The sequence below is a fragment of the Alligator mississippiensis genome, chromosome 7 (assembly GCF_030867095.1).
Source record: "Alligator mississippiensis isolate rAllMis1 chromosome 7, rAllMis1, whole genome shotgun sequence".
Lineage (NCBI taxonomy): Eukaryota > Metazoa > Chordata > Crocodylia > Alligatoridae > Alligator > Alligator mississippiensis.
The window spans coordinates 36,297,873-36,319,056 of record NC_081830.1 but is presented as its reverse complement, the minus strand read 5'-3'; the positions used below and the strand labels follow the sequence as shown (position 1 = coordinate 36,319,056).

General features: G+C 49.5%; 2 long non-coding RNA genes across 2 annotated transcripts; one reads left to right on the top strand and one right to left on the bottom strand.

Moving 5' to 3' along the window:
• Positions 1–9,277: 9,277 nt before the first annotated feature.
• Positions 9,278–17,091, bottom strand: LOC102563314 (uncharacterized). The gene is made up of 3 exons (XR_002094203.2): positions 16,968–17,091; positions 10,978–11,041; positions 9,278–10,700 (listed from the first exon to the last, which is right to left on the bottom strand). It is a non-coding gene; the product is annotated as an uncharacterized LOC102563314 (long non-coding RNA).
• Positions 17,092–17,881: 790 nt separating this feature from the next.
• LOC132251715 (uncharacterized) lies at positions 17,882–20,123 on the top strand. Its single transcript, XR_009463652.1, has 2 exons — positions 17,882–18,049; positions 19,383–20,123. It is a non-coding gene; the product is annotated as an uncharacterized LOC132251715 (long non-coding RNA).
• The last annotated feature ends 1,061 nt before the right edge of the window (positions 20,124–21,184 follow it).

Here is a 21,184-nt window from a genome sequence, read left to right as displayed (position 1 = left end):
CCCCCTCCCCTATAACACGAGTGCATGAGGCAGGGAATGAGGACAAGAAAAAGCAGCTCAGCAGCACATTCTGGGCTGCTGCAAATGTTGTACAAAGGGTGGGGGGAGGGAGGGTGTTGTCTACCTGAGCCAGAGCACTACTCACCTCACTGGCAATATGGGTTTGGCTCCTTGTTTTTCCACAGACTATGCACCAGTTTACTTGGTCTGGTTTCATTACCTTTCTGATATCCTAAATTGAAAAATCCCCAATAAGAACCACTTGAGGGTTTCCACCCACTAGAAAGGAGCATCACCCTACATACTACAGTAAGGAAGAAACTTTCCCATAGAAAGATTATTTTAGCACTGCCTATAGATGGTTTTCTTGTCCTTTCTCATGGCAGTCACTATTAGACACAGCATACAGGGCTAACTGAAGCTCAGGTTTGATCAGGTCTGAAAGTTAAAGTTCCACCCAAGCCTCAGTGGTTCATTGCAATGGTGTAGTTAACCACAGAATCATAAAAAGAGGGCTTGAAGGGATTTTGCAAGATACTGTCATCCAGCTTCCTACTCCAGGTAGGCTCATGCTTGTCAGAACTCTCTCAGCCACATGTTTATCATGGTACGCATGGTACCTATTTACTGTTGGGTTGAATAGGAACACTTGGGTATGAGTCCTGTGAAGGGGAAGTAAAGCACTAAACTGTTCAGCACCAAACTCCAGCCTTCCAATCACCTCTGGCCATCCCTCTTTTTTTGTACACTGAGCAGAAAGGCAGAGTTCCAGCAGTTTGTCCAGTCAATAGAACAGGCTTTGCAAATCCTACTACAAACACATCTGGACCATCAGTCACCTCAGTTCCTTTAAAATGTATCCCTTAATTGATCTACATCCCAGATCCCTACCTGTATGCTGGGTGAATGTACTGCCTGACCTCCTACAGAGGATGAGGATAAGTGCATTAAAGTTTGTGAAACTCTTGGTCTCATAATGCTGGCATCTGTGGGTGGCAGAGATGGATCACAGACCAAGAATGGGGTTTGAAGTGGAAGGTACTCACCTTGCTCGCAGACCATCTGAGGAACAGATCACTGTCTTCATCACAGTGAATGTCCTTGGGGTCTTCAACTTGGAATCAGGACCAGATCCTATCAAAACATGCTGGCGCTTTCTGAAGGGTGGAGGCCAGGCTTGTCTCAAAGTGGTAAAAAGAGCTGGTAAAAAGGGAATGAATAAGGGAAGTTGGAGCCTGACGTCAGGCTCACTTCTATGGATTTTGGCTGTAAAGGCTGTGTTTCAGGGTTGGGGGGAGGGTCTACAACTCACCAGGTAGGGAGCATGCCAGGGACCCTTCTGTGTACCCCATGAATAGCTCAGTAGAGTTTTAACCTGAGGGTCCAGAATTCAACTCTCTGATCAAACGGCAGCAATTAGATAGAAATACATAGAATCCAGTATGAAATCTATGTAAGGCTGTGGAACCTCCATCCCTGGAATTTTTTAAGAGCAGGTTACACAAACACTTGACTGGGAAGGTTTAGGCAGGGATGCTCCTGCCTTGAGCAGCGGGTTGGGCTAGACCAGTGGGGCCAACCTTTTCTATAGGCATGTCACAAATTAGCTCTGCACCCTTTCTTGGTGCCACTCCAATCCTCTTCTCCTGGCCCATCTGCTGCTCTGCTTTCTGCTTCCTGCCCTATCTGGCAGTGTTGCTTGTCCCCTCCCTGATCTGCTGTGGACCACATACAGAGGCTCCCCATGTCACTTGTGGCATGCACGATGCAGATTGGCCACCCTTGGACTAGATGACCTCATGAGGTCCCTTACAGCCATACTTTCCTGTGATTCACCACCACTGCTACAACTGCTGTACCCAAAGAGAGGAACCCAAACAGCTTCAGGGCTCAGAGATGGGCACTTTTCCATGCAGCTTCCTGTATGCCATTCTCTGTGTGCTGGCCTCTCTATCAGTGCCTTCCTTAGGCCAAATGAGTTGCTATGCTAGGTTTCCAGTGGGGCAGGGATTTAGCCCAGCTGATAGGACAGCTAGGGAAGGGCTGGAGGGTAAACAAGCAGCTGGATTCTGGGTGTATAGTGTTGCAGAGGGGCCCTGGATAGCTCTCCAGCTGTAGAGAAGTCTCAAGCAGGAATGCACAGAGCAGCTAAAGATGAGGTTCTCTAATGGCCTCCACAGCCCCTAAGGGCACCATCCTGGGCCATGGGGGATGGAAGGATGTAGAAAGAAGATAGAAGGAAAACAGAAGAAGAAAAAAAGAATAAGAAAGGAAAGAAAGAATGGTAGTAAAAATGGAGGGAATGGGAAAGAAAGGTACCCTGAGATAGCAGGGCACAGACTCACCATGCATGCAAAAGTGCAGTGGCAGAACTGCTAGGAAGGCCCCATCTCCATCCCTCCTGCAGAACATTTCCTTTTGCCACCTCCAGCTATATCTCCTATGGCATGGAAGGCTGGGCTGGGGTTCCCAGGTTTAGAAGGGTGGAGCTCAGAGACCCAGGGGAGGAGCAGCTGTTGCTTAGTACAATGGTCTTGTTTGTATTCAGTACCTGTACTAGAGACAGGTGGGTGTGGAGAGGTAGGGTCCTGTCCCCACACTGAGAGGGCAGGAAAAGGGAGGAGGCTGGCTATTTGGTCCCACAGCAAGACAATGTTCTCACAGCATGGGCTGTTGCAAAGCTCCCTCTCTGTACAACTGGGAACGAAACTTGTGACAGGGCAAGGCAGATGCATCAAGTCACACAGGGAGGGTACTACACAGAAATTAATCAGGGGCTGTGATAAAGGCCAGGCCAGCTGAGACGGCAGCTGTGGCTGGGCAACAGTGTTGGAAGCTGCTGTTTTTGCACCCCCTCCAGCACTCCCCACCGTCTCCAGTCTGCACAAGTTCAAGCCCTCTGGGTCCTTCCCCTTCTTCCCAGTCAGCAGATCAGAGGGAGCAGGAGCCACCAACCCCAGAGATGGAGACAGGGCCAGAAGCCAGGCACTGCAGCTCTGTGGCAGGGTGGGGTGGCTTTTCCTTGTCCACCTCTTTCAGTGTGCACTGGGCTGAGGGCTCTGAATGATGCAGCACAAACCTCAAGTCCCATGCCAGTTTTGGCTGTGGCTGCTGCCCAGGAACTGTGACACCTGGGTTCTCTTCTTGGTTTTTTCCCTGGGTGTTACCAGCCTCTTCCCCTTTGTATTGCTGAGTATGACACAGAAAAACTGATGCTGCCCTTTGTGCAGTGCAGGGGGGCTGGGAAGGACCCGGTCAGAGACACCAACTCAGGCCCAGGGAGAAGAGGGTCAACTGCCTCAATGAGGCTTGCACCCTTGGCAAACCCTGCAGGAGAGGAGGAATGGGAGAGGAGGGGAGGTGTCACTAAGTGCCGGAGAGAGGGGGTGCCAAGAGTCAGGGGTTCTTACTTGCTTCAGGGACTCAGAAAAGCCCCTGGCTGCTGCTGCTGTGTCATGGTCTCAGTTCACTCCTTGCCCGGACTCTGCAGGGGACCTGTCTGGCTGGGACAGTGGGGAACTGGAGCCACTGACAAGCAAACTACACAGCAGAAGGGGCAACTGTGCCACCGCACCCTCTTGGATCTGTCCCTGGTTCTGGCTTCCAGCTCCTTTGTGTTATTCCTGTAGGATCCAGGAGACTGTAACCCCTCTAACTCCTGGACCCCATCCCCCACAGAGATGAAGATGAACCCAAATGCTCTGAATCCAAACCCTGTAGCTACAAGGTAATCTATTTCTGTCTACAGCCACGCACACATATTGAATACCCGATGGAAGGAACAATTCAGTATCTGTACTACATAAAGGGTACTCAGTGGAGCTGGCTGGTGGCCATCCACCCCTGAAAGAAGGAAGGCTATAACTTGGGTCCATATTTTTCAGAGGGGCTGTAGCAGGTCTTGGCTACAAGGATGGCCATGATGACCCTTGCTGGCCAAGATAGTCCTGCCCCACTCTGGCTCCTTGGGGTACCCTCCTTTGTCTACCTTTCCTGCCACACCTGGAGGGACCCTATAGTACATAGGGAGGTGGTGTCAGTGTCCAAGAGTGAGCCTCAGCTGTCTAGCACATCACATGTCCAGCTGGCACTAGTCTCAAACCTCCAGCACTAAATCGTGTCCTTCCTGGCCCTAACCATGCCCTAGGGAACTAACCAATTAGGGTGCAATAATCATATTCTTTTGCTGTCCCCATAGCCAAGTCCATACCCAGAAATGTGGGTTTTCTGGAAAATTTTGAATTGGAAAATTTTCCAATGCCCGAAATAGAGCGTGATCTGATTTAGTATGTTTATTTGACTTATATTTAGTCAATAAAACTAAAAAAGTACCTGCATATTAATTTTATGTTCCAGTAGCCACAAGTATTTGAACTGAAATATTTGATTAGGAAAAAAAAATATAGCACACTTAAAGTGGTTTAAATGTTATATTCAAACAAATTCAAAGCTTTATGTGGAAAGAAATTAGTTTTATAGGAATACTTGTAAAAATGTAAAGACTTCCCTTACTTTCATAGTTTCATAGTTGGTAGGGTCGGAAGGGACCTGAGCAGATCATCAAGTCCGACCCCCTGCCATGGCAGGAAAAAGTACTGGGGTCAAATGACCCCAGTGAGGTATTCATCTAACCTCCTCTTAAGACCCCCAGGGTAGGAGCCAGCACCACTTCGCTTGGAAGTTGGTTCCAGATCCTAGCCGCCCTGACTGTGAAGTAGCACCTCCTGATGTCTAGTCTGAATCTACCCTCTGCCAGCTTGTGACTGTTATTTCTAGTCACTCCTGGTAGTGCTCAGGGGAACAGGGACTCCCCCAATACCTGCTGGTCCCCTCTGACTAGTTTGTAACAGGCCACTAGATCCCCACTCAGTCTTCTCTTGTGGAGGCTGAACAGGTTCAGGTCCCTTAGCCTCTCCTCATAGGACCTGCCCTGCTGCCCCCGATCATGCGAGTGGCCTCTGAACCCTCTCAGTGCTGTCCACATCTCTCCTGAAGTGCGGCGCCCAGAACTGGACGCTGTACCCCAACTGCGGCCTGACCAGTGTCGCATAGACGGGGAGGATCACCTCCTTGGACCTGCTTGAGATGCATCTGTGGATGCATGACAAGGTGTGGTTGGCCTTCCTGACCGCGTCCCCACATCGGCAGCTCATGTTCATTTTGGCATCAATAATGACTCCAAGATCCTTTTCTGCCTCTGCACTGACAAGAAGGGAGTTTCCCAGCCTGTAGGTATGCTGCTGGTTCTTTCTCCCCAGGTGCAGCACCTTGCACTTGTCAGTGTTGAAACCCATCCTGTTCTCATCCGCCGGTTACTCCTGTACCCTGTCTAGGTCCAATTGCAGCCTATTCATCCCTTCTAGCATGCACACATCCACCCACATCTTAGTGTCATCAGCAAATTTGAATAGGGTGCTTTTTACCCCCTTATCCAAGTCACTGATGATGATGTTGAACAGCGCGGGTCTGAGGACCGAGCCCTGGGGGACCCCACAGCTCACATCCCTCCAGGTCGAAAATTGTGTGTTTAAACATTGTTTCTTTAAATCTAAGAAGGTTCTGAAAACTGTTGACACACTAATTTTAGCACACCCAAAGAGCTGTGTATGATATCCCATGGTTGTCCACTCATCTACTTCAGCAGAGTTTCACTCTCTTCCACTGAGGTCATTGCAGCACCTCCAGTTTCACTGTCACTATCTGCAGACTCACTTGCACTACTTATTAGTTCCATTTCAGAATCAGATTGAAGTAAACCTGATTGAGGACTACTTGAACCACATTCTCTTTCGCTAAAGGATGCTTTTACCAATGATTGTTTGGGTAAGGGCAAGTTATCATCACACCGCATCTTCTTCACTAATTGTGCTTCTGACATTCTCCAGAAGCAAGAAATTTTGAGAGATAGAAACAAGCTTAGCGGTGTGTTCATTTGTTAGTCTATTCCTCTTTTTTGTCTTGATTGAGCTGAAAACCTTCCAGTTCTATTTACAAGAAGCTGCTGTTGGTGGAATGCATAGGATCCTTAGATCAATCCTGGCCAACAGGCAGGTGTTACAGTATCCCTTTCACCATGTGAAAGGAGACATATTCTCTGCTGCTGGCCAAATGATGTCTTTCCTCTGTAGCAGAAAGCCCCCTTTTCCTCTTGCCTGCATTTGCTCTCCCCTCTTTGGATATGTTTCTCTTTTTCTACCTTTTCTTCCTTCCTCTCTCTTTCACTTTAAGATAAGGAATTGTATTTTAAAATTTGTATGTGTGCATTTTGTATCTCCCCTTGTAGTTTGGTATTTTTATCTATTTGTGTGCCATGGCATTTGTAGCTTATATTTTATACTCCTCACCTTTCAACTTTCAACTAAATGTGTTTTAGTAAGTTATACATTGTAACATTGTTAACAAAGGCAGGAATCAAACTGCCCTTCCCTGTATCAGGCTGGCCTCTGAAAGAGTGAGTGAATCAGTGATTGACTGTGTAACATGGAAGCAGGCAGCAATTATCACCTGGAAGCTGAACTCAATAGAAGACAGCGTAACAACCGGGAAATCTCTATACCTCACTGATCAAGGGCTAGAGGCCCTGGCCTGACTTAATCAACACCAGAGACCAACTTTTGGGCTGAATATCTCCAGATCGACCACTCCCAGAGCCCTATTCTAAATTCATCAATGGACTCCCAAACCTGCACGTACATGCGGACGACCCCTGGGGCTGACAGATGCTGTCCAGTAGCCACCGAGGGGGGGGAAGTCCCACGAGGGTCAATGACCCCTGGATTGGTCAAACCAGAAAACTGGGGAGTCACCAAAGTCTGCCAAGGACAGAGAAAAGGCAGTGAAAAGTGACCCTCAGTGGCGCCCTCTTGATCTCCAACTCGACCAGACCTGTCCAGCCAAAAGGACCAGCCGGCGACCCCCTTCTGGAAGATAACACCACAGTGAAAGAAGCCTCAACGACAGGCTCCAGCGCTTGTAGGATAGGTATACCTGACTCTGTAGCCTGCTACTGTGTGTGTGTGTGTGTGTGTGTGTGTGTGTGTGTGGACCAGCCCCAAGGTTTATGATTTCAGTGTTTCAATCCGCCTAATAAACTAGAATTTTAAGGATCCCGAGTTGGACATTTGTAACTGTTCAACACCTCCAAAGTTTTTCTTTTGCGCGGTATTCGGCAATGTCATCACAGCTATTTCGTCGATGTTGGGGAAATTCTTAGCTACTTCCATAATTGTATTGAGAGCTGTAGATAATTCATCTTCTGATAAATGTTCTCCTTTGCGTTGAGGATGCAAAAGTTTTGCTGCCAGATGAACTGGATGAGAGCAAAATTCAGATCTCTTAGTAAACATTTGTTTTACTACTTCTTCTTCTTCTTTTTTGGATAGAGGTGAAGAAGGCAAAAGCTCAATCAATTTTTCATTCAGTTGTCTGAATATCTCTGGAATATTTGAAGCCACTGAAACTGGTAGTAGCAAATTGAATACTCCTGGAACTTGAACCCAGAACACATCATTGTCAAGAATCTGCTTCCAAATGTTCACGGGAATAATCTGCGATTCTGTGTCAGCTGTTGAAACACACTGCAAACAGTTTTTTGTGCGCAGCAAACTATGTAAACACTTTGTAGCTGAGTCCCATCTAGTTTCTCCTCACAATAAAAGTGCACTTTCCTTCCTCTGCTTCTCTTTTTGTAATATCTTTGAAGTCTGATTAGCAACGTGATGATTGTTGAATACCTTCACAGTCGCTTTGCAGTTTGCCAATATTGTCGACATTGTCTTCACGCTTGTTATGTCTTTTGCCAGAAATTCAATCCATGAACAAGACAGTCAAATGATATTAAATAAGGATTCTCTGCCTTTAATATTTGCCATGCAGCTTTCTGTTATTTGCATTATCAGTTACAAGGGCTTGTACCCGGGAGGGACCTGCACTTTCAATCTCTTCACTCAGTAATTTGGCTATATATTCACCTGTATGATAGCAATTGCTTTTAGGAATATTGGTTTAGGTGTTGTTAACATAATTTTCAATAAAGGATTTCCTTGTATATCAGTCCATCCATCTGACATCAGAATCAGTGATTCAATCCTTTGAATAGCCACTGTTTGAACTCTGTCATACTCTCTATCTAAGAGAGAATGTGATAAGTGATAATGTGATGGTAACTTATATGAATTTTTATGCAACGATGAATTTTTAGAAATGGAAAATTTCCCACAGAAAAATAAAGCATTGGAAAATTTTCCACTCCACATCTCTGGTAGTGGGATAGACTGCCCAGGAAGTTGTGGAATCTCCTTTCTTGGAGGTTTTCAAGAAGAGCTTGGGTAAGTATTGGCTAGGGATGAGTCAGGAGTAGTATTTCTACAGGGGAGAAGGGGAGTGGACCCAATGACCCTTAATGTCCCTTCCTATACTTCTATGATTCAGACTCCGTACTCAGTGGGAATTAAACTGGCTTGTACATGCCTGCCTGCAGAAAGCATCATTGGATAAAATACTTGGGAATGCACTCAAGGAGATGATACTCTTTTTCACAATCATACAGAGTGCCAGGAATGCATGTGAGCATGTTGCACATGAGGGACAGAGAAAGCAGTAATTGTAGCAGGAAAGCAGAAAAATCTTTCCTTTGCTCTGCTCTGCTCTGCTCCATGTATATTTCCACGTGATCCTCATTATGGTGGTATCTGAGCACCTTTTGTAGTGTACAATATCTTTTGTCTGCGATCCCTTCTCTTACCTCACCTCATGGTGAGAATTGTGTGTGGGGCAGTGTTAGAACTGGCAGGGTTTGATTTTCATTTTGCTTGGATTGTCTGAGATGCTGTGTGCTACCAATGGCATCTTGGCTGGGGAGCAGAGTGTGAAAAAGATAGCAGTAGTCTTTGTTCCTGTGTTAAATTCCATGCTTTCCGATCATAGGCCATAAGAGGTCTGCCTGCTGTACAGGCCAGTTTTCCCCTCACGGAGAAAAGTAGCAAGATACCCATGAGCAAAGTGCTCATCCGAGGGCTTCTGCTTGGGTCATACACTGACTGAGCCCAGGCTTATGAGAGACTTGAAGGAAAAGACTGAGGCTTTAAACTTGAACTTTAGAAGCATTTGTGACAGGTACACAGGGACTGAAGGGAAACAACAATGATTTAATTAGTGTAACCCAGGCGGTACTCCAAGAGGTACCCCCTCTCCAATTGAAGGGATCACAGCAGGTGCACAAGCGCTGTGGGAGGTGTAAGGACTCTCCTCCCCCTATAGAGCACAGCCAGACCACCACTGAGGCCTTAACCATATACCTTTTAATGAGAGAACAGTACTGGGAACATAACAGGCATAAACCAGGAGGTGTAGGGGACACTACAACGCCCTGAGGGGGCAGGTTTCAACAAAGGCAGACACTTACAGTCATTGACAAAAAAAAGACAGGTTTAACAAAATATAAAACACAAACAGCAGAACAAACAATACTGGTTGCTGAAATATAAAAGGTACAAAATACAAAATGTCAAATAACAAGGACTATAGGGCCTAGGTACCTGGAGGGGGAAGAACACAATGACCCTTTTCTACTGCAACAAGAATTTCTCCCTGTTACTTCACTCATCCCAGCTGAGATATGAACTCAGACCTCCCACATGGTAGGGAAAAACCCTACCACACAACCACCAGGGCTGGTACTGTTCCAAGCTGCTAGGGGTCTTGACCTTCCTGGAGCCCCAGCCTCACATTGAGCTGCCTGGCCTCTTATTGCAGGAGGTGGAAGCAGAGCTGGGAACCTCTCAGGTCGCTGCTCAGATCCTTGCTGGAGCTGGGGAGCCTCTCCTGCTGGCCACAGCCTCTCGTAGGTGATCCTGGAGCCCAGCAGGAGCCTCTCCTGCCGGCTGCACTGCTGAGGCTCCAACTGCTGCCTGCAGGTCCCACTCCTTCCAGCTCTTCTGGGGTAACTGCTCCTGCCCTGCTGGCCCAGCTCTTGCCAGCTCTTTGAAACTCCTTCCTCCTGGTCTCTCGCTGGTCTCCCCTCCATCAGCCGCCCTGCCCCTTTCATCCCCCTCCAGGTGACCCAAGGGGTCAATCAGGGGACACGGAGGGTGAGTCTCTGGGTCCTGATTGGTGAGGAAAGGGAATCCCAAGTCCTCCAATCATCTTTAGCCCTTTCAAAACCCCTGGGCTAAATCACTGCCAGCTAGCCCATCACATTAGCAATGAATGACAGGTGGAGAAAATGGACCCTGGGATGTAATTAAAGACATTGGCCCCAATCTTATTGTACTTTTAGGACATGAAAGTGACACAAACAGGGATTTTAGGCAGCTCAGTCAGTGAGAGTGTTCCTGGGCCACAGTCAGGGGCGACGTGTAGGGAGTCTATGTGGGTGCACGTGCACTCCCTGAGCGTGGCTGTGCACCCCCTGCAAAAAGGCACCTGTGGGCGGTCACTGTTTGCCACTCCTGCCACCAATACTGCCGGCGGCATCTACGGGCAGTCCATGATTGCTGCTGGTGGCATCTGCAGGTGGTTGCAGACCCCTGCTTGGTGCTTGCTAACTCCCCCCCACCACTGTGGACAGTGTCAGTGGCATATGCAGGAGCTCCCAGCTTACCGCCACTGGGCTTCTGCTGCCGCGCTCCCACCACCGCCAGTGCAGCTGTACCCCACCAGCTGTCAGGGGCACACACTGTTCATGGCCATGGTTCTCTGCACTGTAAAATCATAAGATGGCTTTATTTCTTATGTGACTCCCTTTTGGCTTGAAAGAACTGTCAATAAATAGACTGAGGCTACTGCATATATTTAGAAGCAAGATAAAATTACTCTTAGGCATCTCAGGCCATCTACATTCTGGAGTGATCCAGTTTCACTGGAAGCTTATTAAATCTGCCTTGGGCCCCAAATCCATAGATGGATAAAAGCCATATCAAGCAGCCATTGCAAGTTGAGGTCGTGCATGCAATTTAGTGAATGAAGAGGAACACTCACCTTTTGTGCAGTCCCCTAAGGGACTGTGCACTTTCCCAGGAAGTGGAAGAGCTGGTTTCTAGACCTGAAAGGGTTTGAACAAACATATCAGGAAAAACTCCAGAAACACCAGGCTATGGGTTAGAAAAACTGAGTCTGCATCCTCCATTTCTCCTCAAACTGGCCTGCTGGGTGGAAAGGCACACCAGAGTCTGGGGGCCAGAAGAAGGACAAGCCAAGGGGAACCTGACTTTGTAGGCCAGTGAAGGGGCACTTCAGCTGTTTGAGAGGAACAAAGACTGCACACTGTGGGGTCACAGTTGTTCCTGAAAGGCACTGTTTTACTTCCCCCATGAGCTGGACTGGCTAGTTCTGGCAGGGCAAGAAGGGCTGCTGGGCTTTTTCTGAGATCAGAATTTTTTTCAATCTGACACTCATAGTTTTGCAAATAAAATAACTGTCTAAGTGTTAGTGCAGCAGTTGCTGCCTTGTGTCTAGTTAAAGTGCCCCTTTGTTGCTCCATTCAAGGAGGTGTTGGGTGAGGCTGGGGGAGATGCCAGCCAAAAAGGCTGGAGACTCTTTATAGAAAGTGCTCCAGTGCAGGGCTGGCCTGAGTCATTGTGTACCTGGGCCAGGACTTGCTCTCCTTCCTAAGCTGAGCCTCCCCTGATAGCAACCAGCAGGTGGAAGATGGCCTTGCAGTGAGGGTGTTGTTTTGGGGCTCAGGATCTGGGGTCTCAAGTCCCAGCCATTCTGCAATGTCCCTGCACCTGGGGAAGCAAGTAATTCTATGGCTGTGCACTTCAGGCTTCCCCCTGTAAAGTGAGGGTGAGTCTTCTTCTCCACACTCATTTTTGGGGAGAAGTCTTTCATGACTATGAGGGGCCCAAGAATGAATGTTGCTGCACTGAAACATGGGAATATGTTTCACTGGCAAGGACAACCTCTACATCCTCTGGAGAGGATGCCTTGAGAGAGCAGTGATGCCTTGGGATTGCAGAGAAAGGCTTGTCAATGCGAGCTCTTCCGGTCAAAACCCCCATTATTTGTAATATTGCATAAATGTGAGTGTCTGCCTTATGGTGTTTAAGTGCCGGGGCAGGCAGGAATGATGGCTTCTTTGATACTGGGGTCCCGTGCCCTCCTTTCCAAAGCTGCTAGTTTAGGCAGAGCTGGCATCAGAGAGAGTTTCTACCACATTTGGGAAACTGAGCTTTGGTCAGATAACTCTAAATTTTGGATTATTTTGGTTTTCTTCCTCCAGCTGTCAGTTACAGTGAGCTGCTCTCATCACCACCCTCGTCCCTATGGGGAAATCTACAGGGTCTGTGTAGAATGGCCACACATGGCTTGGAGTGGCTGGCTTCAACCCCAGCCCCACTCCTGTCCCCACCCTCTGGTCCCACCAACTCCCTGCAATTATTTGCCCTAGTAGAAACCCCAAAGGATGAAGTAACATAGTTCAGGCCCTCACGGCCACTGGCAGGGGGTTCTCCTCCCATGACCAAGGTCAGGGGTCTCCTTGTATCAGACATAGTAAAAACTCTGCCTAAGATTTGGGGGCCCATTGCAAGTGCAAGGCCCTGCCCAGTGCAAGGCCCTGCCCAGAAGCAGGGGGAGATGAGGCCCCTGCTTGGACATGTTTATCTCAAAATGAGACACAAGGAAGATTATTGCTTCTCTCTCAGATCAGGCCCAGGAAACCCAGAGAGAAGCATCCTGCCCTAGTGGCTTCTGCCGCTGTGAGGACTGTTCGCAGATCCTGGCTCCTGCCCAGGATCTGATGGCTTTATGAGTATTCAACGGTCTCCCCAGGACTCAGCTGGCTTATCTTAGGAGAGCAAACTCTGGGGCAGCTAGGAAGGGAGCCTCAGGGGCGGGAGAAGTGATGTCACTAGGGCTCTTCTGAGAGAGAGGATGACACAGAGGGACTCGAGCAAACAAACAAGCCAAACCCCTCTGATGACAGGAGCAGGATAGGAAATGCTGATCAGTACGGTGTGTGTGGTTAGTTAATCTAGTTATAAGGGGTAAAGAGCCAAAATGCCCAGGATCCTTCCCTGAGCTCTGTCACCATCTCCCTGTGTAGCTTGGGCAGGATATTTCAAAAGATGCACTTGCCCATGTACTTGACAACTTGTTGCTAAAAATGTTCCTGGTTTAAATTTTCTGTCATAGTTTAAAATGGTTAGATGAGCAACGTGTATGTGATCTACAACGTAAGGGCTTATTATGCTATGACTAGTAAAAAGCACTAGAGAGCATGTCAGAACTATTTTATCCTCCCGTCCTTTCAGTACTACTTTACTGCCAGGTGGCGTTTTAGGACAAGATTTGATATTTTAGCTGGTTTATTTTTTTGGGCCATGCCAGGTTGCTGGGGGGGGGGGGGGGGGGGATTGTTGGCAGTTTTGCTTGAGAGAGACGCATTTTGGGGGTGGGGGTTTAGTTCAATAGGCTCCCCTGCAAAGCCTTCAGCTTTTTTCTGGGTGCTTGTTGCTCATTGCACGAGCCTTTGTTGGTTGGGGTGGGAAATCTGTTCATACAAAGGTCTGCAAGAGTGAGCCTTCCTGCCTCCCCCTCACAAGTCTGTGTTGGCATTGGAGGTCTGTACTGCAGGCCTCCCGAAGGGGCTGTCCCCCTCCCCAAGCCTGGTCCCAAAGCAGTTCTGCCCCCTGCTTTTTCTGCCATGATCAGCCTACTCCAACACCCTCTCCCCCCCTCCCCTCGGCATCACCACACAGTGGCCAGCATGAGCTAACACCTCCGCACAGCAGGGGCATGGTGTGGGTTGAGGTGAAGAAAGAAAAAGCCCAGGCTCAATGAGAGGAATTTTCTTATCACTTAGTCTATTTGCATGTCAATCTTTTAACTGCTGCATTGGCAGATCATCAACACCTGCAGTCATATCCCCCCAGCCTACAACCAGATCCCTCCAATACTTGTTCCCCATCTTGTCCTCCACCCCCCAAGCTTGCCTCTCTTCTTTGGTTCTCCTGTTCCTTCTAAGCCTATTTTTGTCCCCAGCAGCATGTCCCTGTCCCACCCTCTGCTTGCCATTGCTCTGCCTGACGGTCTTACTGCTTCCTCTTTCTGCGAGTGCAGGGGTTTGCAGGTCAGGAGTGAGGGGCACCAGCTGGGCTGGGGACTGCGGATTAGCTAGGAATGAGAGGCACTGGCAGGGTTGGTGGGGCAAGGGGCTTCAGGTTTGGAGTGAGGGACACAGGCAGAGGGTGTCACCCATGCTAACCACAAGCCCCCCACATGCTCATGCCACAACTCCCAGGCCACTGCAGGGAGAGGAGAGTCACGCACTTGGGTCCTGCAGTGCACCCAGCTCTGGGTTGTAATGGCCAAGTATAACAGTGTATGGTGCAAGCTATGCTAAACTATTGTATGTGGTCTTGTACCCAGCCCTGGGGTGCATCTCAGCCCTCCCCATACACTGTTATATGGAGCTGTTAGACTCCAGAGCTGGGTGCCTCCTGTAGGACAGGAGAGGATCAGTTCCCATCCTCCCTTAGACCATTACCTTAAGATTCCTCAACAGAACCTGTACAACCAGTTGAGTGACTCTGGCTGACCTTGTTTACATTTGAGTGACTCTCTGCCAGCCCTGTTTACATTTTCACTGACATCCTGCCAGACTTCTTAGCTTCTTTCATTTCATGCAGTTGCAGAACAGCAGAGACTCCCTATGCCTGAAGAAGGGTGATTGTGCCCGAAAGCTTGCTTAAAACCTTATTCCAACTACTCAGTTGGTCTAATAAAAGATATCATATCTACCCAAGAACCTTGCCCGCCTATGTCCTTAGACTAACATGGCTACAACCAAAAGCCCCATGCCATGTCTCTGTGTTTTTTCTAGTTTTCTGGTTTTCCTGGAACTGGGCTGTTTTTTGGGCTGGGATTACAGGTGGAAATTCTCCCTGGTCCAGCCTATATGGTCAGGGGTGTCCAAGAGAGTCCCCCAGTGCGGTATGGCATGGGGTAGACTAGGTCTGAGGTGTAATAGCCATATACATCACTGCATGGAAATGGCAGATGTGCGCCCAGCTCTGGGGTGTAACAGCTGCATATAACAGTGTATGGGGAGGGCTGAAATACACCCCAGGGCTGGGTGCAATGACCACATATAACAATTTAGCACAACCCACACCATACACTGCCAGTACCCTTCACTCCTGATCTGCAGCTCCCTACCCTCCCAGGAGTGGTGTGCAGTGGGTCCCGGAGGGATCAAAGCCCTAAGCTGCAGGTGTCAGCTTGGGTTCTTTCTGATCCCCCTCTGGTATGAAGCTGGGCAGCTCAGTGTGCAGATGGCACATAGAGGATCCTGAAGACACTCGAACCTGGAGTTGAAAGTAGGAGCTTAGGTGTTGCTAGGTCAGTGGTACAGATTTTTGCCTACCGTGTGGGAAACCAGGGTTCAATTCTTGGCCAGAGCACCAGAGGATTGAGTTGCTTGTGAAAGGGAATCCCTCACCTCTTTTACCAGGTCTGACCAACTGTCCTAATCACTAAGGTACAAGGCAGGGGTGGGGAGGTGGTCCTCCTCCATGGCTATGTAACCAGCACTTCAGCATGTAAAGATGAACTAGCATTTGGCTCTGAGTGTCTAGATCCTTTGGGTACCTGTGAAAATCTCACTGAAAACCTGCATTTGGTTTTTCTTTTTTATAAAAGAAATGAACCATCTATAAATTAAATTTGATCATTTCTTGCAGGATTCCACACTCCCCATTGTGGATCCTCTTAATAATACTGCTTGGGGGGTACCCTTAGGAGGGGTCAATTGTGCATCTCACCCTCTATCATGAAATAAGTGAATCTTATTGTAGCTTTGGATGCCTTTTTTTAAAAATTCATCTTGGATGTCTTTGTTCACCAGCATTAGTGTCCATCAAGCTATTCTGTAATTAGATACTTTCCCTTCAAAAAATCATAGAAAAGCAGGGGTGGAAGGGACTTCCAGAGGTCACCCTGCCCAACACCCCCACCTGAAGCAAGATCATCCCTATCCAAACCATTATATACAAATCCATTTTCTAACCTATTAACAAAACTATGCAGTCAACCCCAGTATTGCCAACCCTGCCATGAAGTGTGTTGTGGGGGGGGGGGGGGGGGGGGGGAGGCGAGGGTGGGAAGGGGGTTATTTGTGAAGGTGTTGTGGGCTGTGGGTGTATGTGGGGGGTTTGGAGATTGGAGAGGGAGGGTCCCTATACACCCTGGCAGGATGTGGGGTCAGGAGTGAAAAGCAGCAGCAGGGCTGGGGGGCTGTGGCTTGGGAGTGAGGAGCAGACAGACAGGCAGACAGAGATACACAGAGACACACAGAGACACTGACAGACAACACCCAGCTGGTAAATGGAAGGAAAGGGGTGGCAGGGGGTGGGGTTGGGGAAGGGATGGGGGAGATTGAGGCCCCCGTAGTGAGGGAGGGAGTGGGCAGGAGCAAGGCAGGGTTGAATGGGGCCCTGGGGCCAGGACAGGTTGTCCAGAGGCATGGTGGGAGAACGCAACTCCCTGCAGCAGCGCACACACCCGAGTGAGGCATAGGGGCACGTGCCCCCACAGGGTGGAGGCAGGCTGCCCGCTGCAAGCTGGGGCTCTGCACCCCTCTGCCTCCAGAGCTCAGCCGCGGGACCCCAGCATGCCCCCTGCTGCTGTGCAGGCAGGGGATGTGCTACACTGCCAACATGCCCTGTGTCCCCTGCCTGCCTGGTGGGCATCAATGGCATTGCGCAGCTGAGCTCCTGGGGCAAAGGCAGCAGTGCACAGAGCCCCAGCCAGCATCCTGCCTCTGCTCTGTGGGGCACCCCCCTAGTAGTGTGCACTGCTGTGGGGAGCTGTGCTCCTTTCCTGCACCTCTAGATGACCAGCCCTGGCCCTGAGGCCCAATTCTCCCCTGCCCCTGCTCCTGCCCCACTCCCTCCCTCACTGCGGGGGCCTTGATCTCCCCCACTCCCCTCCCTTTCCCTCTCCCCAGCCCCTTTCCCTCCACTTACCAGCTGGGAAAATCTGGAGATCTGAGGGTTGGATTGGGAGATTGCAAGTCAGAGTTATTTGGACTTTGAAATCCTGAGTCTTGTGATGGTTTTGCAACAGTTGGCATTACTGGCTAAGGCTGGGGTGGAGGTAGGCAAAACATCCAGCTTCCTGCTGACTCTGCTGGGCACGTGCTGGGCTCTAGCAAGTTGACCTGGCCTTCCCTCCAGGTGTAGACAGGGCCCGTCTCAGTGCTCAGTGACCTGGGCAGGGGATAAAGGTTATTAATGATAGGGACCAAGGAGGGAATTGGGCTTCTGGAAAACTCAGGGTATCCAATAAGGACAGCAGGTGCTATAGGGCTAGACTCACCAAGGCATTGGGAGCACAGAGCTGTTGGGGGCTTTGAAACATTTTTCTTGGGTTCTGACTTAACTTGTAGAAAGGCCATGGGGCCTACTGGATAAGAGCAAGGAGTCAGGACTCCCTGAATCTGTCCCTACCCTTGGCAAAACATGGGGGTTTGGTTTGCTATTGCCTAGGGATGTTAGGAGTAAGGGTGCTAGGTTCCCTGCCTGGTTTGGGAGGGCAGGGAGTTTATTGGGCTAGGGTGGAGGTGGGGGGATACTGCGAGCCAGGACTCTTGGACTGTATCTGCAGCCCTGACAGGGGAGGGGGTTAAGTGGGTTACAGCAGGGAGGGTTGGGACTGTGGATTCCTGGGCTCTGTCCCCAGCTCCAGGACAGGATTTGGGTCTGGTTGGTTCAGGGTGCTGGGATTCAGGATTCCTGAGTTCCAGCTCTAGTTTGGGGGCAGATGGGCAGGGCTGTATTGAGTGTTACTCAGGTGATGCCACTGGGGAAGTCTGGTCAAGGCTGTTGTAGCTCCCAGTATTAGGAGCCCCGGTCCCACAACTGCTGTATCTGTTTGCAGACTCTCACTTCTTCCTGTGCCCCTGAGTGGGAGGAGCTGCTGGTCAGATACAAACTGTTTTACCCCTTCCTGGTATATATATAATGAGCAGCAAGGGGACTGAGACTCAGACTCAGCCTCGCAGGCAGCTGGACCTAGCTGTGACAGGATCCCCAGCACCAGGACTTGGGTAAGCATGGGGACACTGCTGTACTGACCCAGCCTCAGGGGAAATGCAGAGAGGGAGCTGAGACCAAGATGCAGCCCTGCCCACCCTGAGGGAGGCACAGCAGGAGTGTCTGTCATTAAGAAAGAAGATAGAGACTCTCCAAGTCAGACTTCATGGCAGGCTGGTGCTGTGGTTCGGCTGTGCGGTGGGGTTGTCAGGGCTGGCCCCCTTTCCCCTTCTTCTGGGATGGGAGTTTGGAGACCAAATCCTAAGACAGGGGTTTAGGTTGTAGCCGTGTTGGTCTAAGGACATAGGCAGACAAGGTTCCTTGGGTGAATTTGATATCTTTTATTAGACCAACCCAAACAGTTGGAGAATAGTTATTAAGCAAGCTTTCGGGTTCAAAAACCCTTCGTCAGGCTAAGGAAGTTTCAGCAGTTGGTGTGTGCTCTTCCTGGATGGATGCTTCTTCCATCCAGGAAGAGCACACACCAACTGCTGAAACTTCCTTAGCCTGATGAAGGGTTTTTGAACCCGAAAGCTTGCTTAATAACTAAACCCTAAGACAGGGCATTTTGGCATTCTCAGGTCCTGCTGAGAAATGCAGCTGTGACTGCTCTGTGCCTCAGTTTCCCTATGTGCAAACAAGGTCTAATTTCTTTATGTGTCTTGTGCCTGTGCAGTATGAGATCTTTGAGCAATAGGGGTCTGTGCAGTGACCAGTACAACGGCCAGTAGGGCACGTGCAGCACCCGGCACAGACGGGGTCTTGTTTCAGACAGAGTTGGTCCATTGCCTGGTGTAATTAGGCCCCATCTTAGTCAGACCATCGAGGTGTGACTGTCAATGCCGTAACAATTCTCCTGTTTCTAGGTGAGGAGGATCTTTATGTGGTGCCAGTAGATTTGGGGAGAAGGGACTTAGGGATATTGATGGAGGGTGGGGTGCGGTGATGGGAGAGAGATTTGGGGCAGTATGGGGTGGGCAGGGGATGAACCAGGGGTTGTGTAGTGGTGTGGTTGCACCCCATCCCCGTTGAATTCCCTGCCCAGTAGCTCAGCTCTGCAGCTGTTGGTGAACTAAGGACTTTGGATTCTTATTGACCATACGAGGCTGCAGTGGCTGAACAGCCCGGGAGGGTTTCACTTGTGTCTTGGCAGTGACACTTCCTTTGCTTCTTTCCCATTTCACTCTGCACTGCTCCACATCCCACTTGGGAAAATCCTAGATCCACTGATGGTGGTGGGGAGAGGTAACAGGACGAGGGTCTTTGGGTCAGTGCCACAGCATGAGGGGGTTGTGGTTAGTCTCCAGCTCTGGTAACTGTCTCCATTCATTTCCACTGCCCCTGCAGGTGGATTGAGTGGATCTTGGGGAGCCATGTCTCCAAGGGGACCCCATGCCACCCTGATGCTGCTGTTCTACCTACTGACCCTGTCGTTGTCCTGGCTGGCTGTAGACGACTGGGAAAGGCCCTACAACAAGTTCCGGAGACAGCATTTGGACAGTCAGTCAGAGCCTCCATTCACTAGCTGCTACTGCAATGAAATGATGAAGACAAGGAATATGACCACTAATGAGTGTAAGAACACCAACACCTTTATCCATTCTCATATATTGACAATAAATGCCATCTGCAGCAACAGATACAGAAAACATGACCATTATGTTAGCCCCAATTTATTTAATGTCACTGTGTGCAAAATAAACCGTCATGCACAAAATGGCTGTCACTACACTGCATGGAACAGGGTAAAGAAGATTTGCATTGACTGTTGGAATGGTAAGCCAGTGCATTATGTCTCACTGTGAAATTGCTAGCTCTGAGCGCCACTGCCCCATCTCAGTCCAAATGCCACTGCATTGGTGCCTTCCTATTGCCCATTATGCAGTGCAGGGGCTGACTTGAATTTTCTTGCTGCTTTCTGCAATTTCTTTGCTTTTGACAAGATATCAGGAGAATTCACAGATTCATTGGAATTGTTGCTTTTCCTGTGGCCTCAAACGTGCAAACTCTAGACTGTAAATCATGCACCATAGTGCCTGCACCACCCTAGCCCCCCCATATCAAATAAACAGCTGCAACTGCAAACTGTCTGGGACTGTGTGTGTTTGTGTGCACGTGTGCGTGTGCATGTGCATGCCTCTGTGTGTGTATGTGTGTGTGTTGCAAACTGTCTGGGAGTGTGTGCGTGCATTTGTTTGTATGTGATGCAAAGTTTATGGAAGTGTGCATGTGGAAGTGTGTGTGTGTTGCAAACTGTCGCAGTGTGTGTGTGTGTATGATGCAAAGTGTCTGGGAGTACGTGTGTGTGTTTCCGTATGTGTGATAAACTGTCTGGGAGTCTGTGTATGTATGTGTGTGTTGTAAATTGTCTTTGTGTGTGTGTGTTGCAAACTGCCTGGGAGTGTGCATGTGCATGCATGTTGCAAACTCCCTGAGAATATGTGTGTGTGTGTGTGTGTGTGTGTGTGTGTGAGCCTTACAAACTGCCTGGGAGTGTGTGTGTGCACATGTGTGCCTGTTGCAAACTGCCTGGGGGTATGCAAGTGTGAGTCTGTGTGTTGCAAACTTTCTGGAAGTGTGCACCCGTGTTTCATAGTTTCATAGTGCTTAGGGTCAAAGGGACCTAAACAGATCATCAGGTCCAACCCTCTGCCTCGGGCAGAAACGGGTGCTGGGGTCATATCACCCCAGCCAAATATCTGTCCACCCTCCTCTTGGAGACCCCCAAGGTAGGAGAGAGCACCACCTCACTTGGGAGCCCATTCCAGAGCCTGGCAGCCCTAATCGTAAAGTAATGCCTTCTGATGTCCAGCCTGAACCTTCTCTCTAATGATTTGTGGCTGTTAGTCCGAGATATCCCCGGTGGTGCTCGGGAGAACAGAGCCTCCCCCAATTCCTGTTGGTTCCCCCTGATGAGTTTGAAAATGGCCACCAGATCCCCTCTCAACCTTCTCTTGTGGAGGCTGAATAGGTTTAGGCCCTTTAGCCTCTCTTTGTAGGGCCTGCCCTGTTGCCCCTTGACCATGCGAGTGGCCCTCCTCCGGACCCTCTCAATGCTAGCCACATCCCTCTTGAACTGTGGCGCCCAGAACTGGACACAGTACTCCAACTGTGGCTTGACCAATGCCGCATAGAGGGGAAGGCTCACC